At 44.2% G+C, this 5,718-nt stretch overlaps 1 protein-coding gene across 1 annotated transcript in view; it reads left to right on the top strand.

The window, feature by feature from the left end:
* Nucleotides 1–5,718, top strand: part of LOC123967436 (MBT domain-containing protein 1-like) — a 28,286-nt gene that overhangs the window by 11,843 nt on the left and 10,725 nt on the right. The gene's annotated exons all lie outside the window — the stretch shown is intronic.

Genomic DNA, 5,718 nt, shown 5'->3' with positions numbered 1-5,718 from the left:
GCTCCATCCCCAAACATGAGACACACATCTCATGAGAATCTCCATCCGTGATGTACCGAGGGCAAGAAAAAAACACACCTTCTGTACATCTGGTTGCCGGACATGCTGGTAGACTTCTTCTTCAGGTAAGACATACTGCTCGTAGGACTGGAGCTTTCTTCAAACAACATACAGAGCGCCTGCTGAATAGAAAAAAGCTAATGATGAGTGTGTACAGGTGTGCTTTATACTCCTCCGGTTATTCCGTCACACCTTACCGTTCTAGCAACAAGCCAATAGGATTGGAGTGTTCAGACCTGCTTCGCCTAGAGGCGTTCCCATAGTGTCGTAACCGACGCAGTTGGAGTTCCCTCGAAGGGGAACCCTGGTTCACAGCTAAGCTCAGACAGCTGAGGTTGGAAAGGGAGGAGGCATTTAGGACTGGTGACAGGGCCGTGTGCAGGGCGTTAAACTACAGGTTTAGCAGGGAGGTGCGAGAAGCTAAACGACTGTACTCAGAGAGACTAAAGAACCAGTTCTCTGCAAACTACACCACTTCTGTCTGGAGGGGGTTCAGACAGATCACAAACTATAAACCCAAAGTCCTCCACTCCATAAACGATTCTCACCTGGCAAATGAGCTGAACCAGTTCTACTGCCGCTTTGAGAGTCAATTGGACACCATCCCACGTGACTGCTCCGCTCCGCTTCAGTCTCAGTCCACCACTTCTTCCCCTCCTTCCTCAGAGCTGGCCAGCTCCAGCCCCTCCCCTCCTCTCTCCATCACAGAGAGGGAAGTCAACGGTCTTTTCAGGAGGCAGAAACCTCGCAAAGGAGCTGGGCCGGACTCTGTCTCCCCATCCACCCTGAAGCACTGTGCTGATCAGCTGTTCACAGACATTTTTAACACCTCACTGGAGACATGCCATGTGCCAGCCTGCTTCAAAGCCTCCACCATCATCACTATCCCCAAGAAACCAAGGACCACTTGTCCCACCTAAAATCCATCACAGACCCACTCCTGGACCCCCTGCAGTTCACCTACAGAACCAACAGGTCTGTAGATGATGCAGTAAACATGGCCCTTCACTACATCCTCCAGCACCTGGACTCCCCAGGAATCTACGCCAGGATCCTATTTGTGGATTTCAGCTCTGCTTTTAACACCTGCAGTGGATCACAGACTTCCTGACGGACAGGAAGCAGCACGTGAAGCTGGGAAAACATGTCTCTGAAAACAGTTTCTTTCCGTCTGCAGCCTCATTAACAAGGCCCGGGTCCCCCACTGACAGTCCCCCCTTGTAAATGTCTCTGCACATGTAAATACTGTTTCATCTCGTGTCGAGCACAGACCTGGCACATCGCACATATTTGTTGTTGATTGTTGATCTTTCTTGTTGTATATTTTTATGTTGTCAGTTTATATATTTATATGTACACAATATTCTCTTCTGTTGCGTTACTTCTGCACGGCACAGACATAATAATGCACACGTATATATCTGCAACGTTGTTCTTCCATATTTATATATTTCTACATTTATTTATGTTGACTGTATGTTTGTCTACGTGTAGCACCTCATCACCACAGCAAATTCCTCGTATGTGTAAAACACTACTTTGCAATAAAGCTCCTTCTGATTCTGATTAACAGTTTGGTGCTAAATATAAAGCTCTTGCTATTATATTTATATCACACACATCTTTCATCTCATCACCATTGGTGTCATAAGCGCTGGGGAGGCATGTCCCCGACCTTTGTTTTTTAAATGGCTGATTTTGTCCCCATCGCTTTTTTAAAGCATAATTTGTTAAAATGTTCTGAAAAATAGCCTGCACCAAGAAATGTTTTTCCATCACCAGTACCAGCTCAACTCGCCTCGCCTCGGTTTGGCCCTGCTCCATCCAGCTCCTTGTTATGTTGGGGTGGTGATGGTGCAGTGGATAAGACACATGCCTTTGGTGTGAGAGTTCAATCCCCCACTGTGACCCTGAGCAAGACACTTAACCCCTAGTTGCTCCAGAGGTGTGCGACCTCTGACATGTATAGCAATTGTAAGTCGCTTTGGATAAAAGCATCAGATAAATGAATAAATGTAATGTAATGCTGCAGCGGTGCGTGTGATGGTGGGAGTGGACAGCTGGCCGGCCGGGTTGGCACAGTCTTCTCCCGCCGCCCCTTGCGGAGCTCCTCAACTCCGAAAACTTTCAAGCACATTTTTGTTCCGCCATCACTTTTCGTAAAACTGTCAATATTTGAAATCTAAACAGCTGATTTCTCACCTCAAAACTCCAGGTATCGGTGTGATCAGTGACTGTTAACAAGTGAAAATGTTTTGAGAAATGTTTATTTAGACAAAAAAAAACATGCAATGCAAATATAGCAAATTCAAATTGTCCAAAAATAATAACTTAAGATAAACAAAAAAAAACTTCTGATTCTAAAATGAACCAAAAACGCACCGATCAGTAACTTTAACAAATTCTGGACACAGTTTCTTCTTGTCCATGTTTTTCTTTCTCTCCCTGTGAACGTGACACGCCGGGTTTGTGACATCCTGTTTCTCTAACGTAAAACAAAATAAGCAGCATTGAAATTACAAGGTAGTTTAACTTCTATCTAAAGGCAAGGTTATTATATTTAGCTAACATTGTTAACATTACTGTTTATGTTGTTTCTATCTTAGGCCAGTGATGTCCAATAGACCTGTTGTTTCCTCTGGGCTGACTTGCATGCACCGGTGTTTTCTGTACAGTAGAGGTGGTTTTAGCGTGGATTTAATGACACGGTGTTGCAGGTGTGGTTGTGATGTGTGACGTTTACTTGTGCGGTCGACGCTGTTGTGCGTTTTATGCTGAGTATTTTCATATTGTCGCCTCTGTAATATTTTTCCTTACCCCCTCCATAATTTGTAATTATCCACCTGACCTTGCATTACATTTAATGCAATCGCGCACGCTGAAGATCGTATAAAAAGGTCTTTTCGTCTGAGCCCTTGTGTCCCCACCTCCTTTCAACACAAAGTAACGCCCTTGCTCATCACACACGTCTCTCACATATATACAGTCAGTGTGTTGGCTCAGGCTCAGCCATGTCAGCAGCGCCTTGATTTGCCCTCAGTTTAAACTCCTTCATCTGCTGCTTCACTCAGATATCAGGTGTTCAAATGTCCTGCTGCAGCAGTGTCCAGATACCTGTCTGTTAGCGGATGGCAAGTCTTAAGTCAATATGTCCTTAAAAAGGTCGACACACTTTTGTTTCTGTCACACCAAACTTTTAATGGAAATGGGCTTTCCTAAACTGCCTCACCGAAAAAAACGACAACTTCAGAACTACGAGTCCCAGAAAGCATTGCTGTATGAAACATCAAATCGGAGAGCTTCAGGTACTGTTGCCGTGCAGCTGATGGTGGGGTTGAAATTTGAGGTTGGTCTGTTTGCTGGGCCCCGTTTGTGTGATGTGATTTGCCTTTAAATGTAATTTTTTCTAAAGCTTTCCATTATTTTGAAAAATCCTGTACCCATTTAAGAAATTGTATTGAATATTATTATTGTTAAGATTGTAACAAAAAGTATTGGTATCACACCGTTTGTTGTCACCTATCCCTAAAAGTTATCATATCCCAGGAAGCTAATTTGCGAATCGTATTATTTCCAGATTAATCTGCAATTCTGGATTTCCGACATATGCAAAGTACATTATAGATGCACAGCTGAGATGATGAAGCTTCAGCTGTGCACAACCACATTTTAACGTTCTGTAATTCTAATAGTTTAGGAAACATCCAGACATATATGGTGGCTGGCTTGCAGATTTGTCAACCCGTTCTCATCCCAGCTTGTCACATGTACATGACGCTTTGTCACCTCTGTGTCGCTTATTAACACCCGGGTACCTTTAGCGTCGTTATTGCACGTGTAGGTCTCCACGGTCAAGTGAGCAAGAATAAAAATGCAACATCTGATTAGACTTTCAAACTAAAAACTAGTGGTGAGCGTTGCCGTTTGGTTCAGTGTAGGAAAAGATCATGGTTTGGGTTGTGACATCCCTAAAAAGAATTAATTTTGACTTGAGAATCAAACACCACCCCTCCAGTTCCTGACCCACCTGTCCACCTCCTTACTCTGACTTATCTGTTATTTATACTAGGCCTACTTTTAGCGTTGAACAATGACGCTACAGAGCGCCATGTGCGTTGGTACCATGCGCCGACGGACGTGACAAAGCGTAGGCATCTGACGCCCTGGGGTAGAGAACAGGCTGGATTTGCATATCACAGAAGACTGGACTATTGGCCTTGGTGGAGGTCTGGGCTGTCTACTCTTCTCTAAATGTGTCTTTAATCTGAAGTGCCAACCTTCACCCATCCCCCAAATTGACCCTAAATATAAACCTTCTCCTAATCAGGGATGGAAAGCTGTCGTCCTCCCAGGGGGAGTCTGTTCACCTCCCCTCACACACACAAACACACTTGAGACTATCTTACATTGCAATACATTTGGACCACAGGGACCTGCACGAACACAGCTGTGTGGCCTCTAATGTTACTGAACCCCTTTCCTGTCGTCAGTGGAGAATAAATGAACAGCAACATCCAGAAAGAGTTTGCACACACCAAACCCACCAGATTGCTGCTGTAATTCTATTGTTTCCGTTGTGTGGGCTGTCGTCCGCTGGCTCAGACTGAAATATCTTGAACTCTTAGCATAACGTCTGTTTTGATGCTCAAGTGAAGAATGCTGCTTCTTTCAGCTCCGTCGGATTTACGGAAGGTTATACGTGCTTTTATTTTTCTCTCCTGGACTACTTTAATCTGTCAGTCAGAGCTCCCTTCACCAACACTGCTGCGCACATTTTAACAGGCACAAAGGAACACGAACAGACGACTCTTGTGTTTCGTGTTGATAATTTTTAAAGCAGGACTATATGTGCTCAGGCGTTCCTTCAGATCGGTGGATGCAGCTCTACCCAGCAGATTATGCAACACTCAACAATTACCTGTTAAAACAAAAATGCGAATTTGCCACCTTTAGCGCCGATAGTACTTTGCTCTTGCATAAAGCACCTGTCACGACGTTTGCTTGGTACAAGAGAGGAGAGATGCACTTCTTTGCACTGTTGCAGTGACTGGGGTTGAACTTTCTTTGCACACAGTAGAAGAGGTATTTGTTTCCTTTGGCATGGCTAGTCACTGTTGCTTCTCAAAAAGTTGACTGTTTTGGCCCTCAGTGTGCACTTTGCGTTTTACTTGGTTAAGAGCTGGTTTAAGGCTGCGCGAGCTGCATCCAGCTGTTTTCCCAAAGAGCTGCTGCGGGATTTCTTAAATTGACTGTCCTCTGTGCTGACGTAGAAGATATAATAGCCCCACGTATAAATGCTTTGGCAGATTCCAACAATGTAGAAGGACTTATATCTGGAGTTCTATTTTCAGCGATGAATTGCTGCCATTCTGACACAACATACACCACAAAGAGATGCTTACTTAGTAGAGTAGGGTTCAATCTCCAGTGTCTGCAGGCGGAGAGACAGTCACACTAACAGGAGAGTGGTCAGAAAGAAGCTTGGTGCCAGGTGTGCAGACCACTATTCGGCCCAATATCGTTCTTGAAGACAAAAAATAATCTTTTCTGGAAACAAACCTGATGAAGAGCTGAAAAGAAAGTGTCATCTTTATCAATCCAGGCATCGTACAACTCTAAATCTTTAAGAAAGTTGCCAATTTTCTCACTTTTCTTGGA

Source organism: Micropterus dolomieu, linkage group LG02 (genome assembly GCF_021292245.1).
Source record: "Micropterus dolomieu isolate WLL.071019.BEF.003 ecotype Adirondacks linkage group LG02, ASM2129224v1, whole genome shotgun sequence".
NCBI lineage: Eukaryota > Metazoa > Chordata > Actinopteri > Centrarchiformes > Centrarchidae > Micropterus > Micropterus dolomieu.
This window is presented reverse-complemented; position numbering and strand designations above follow the sequence as displayed.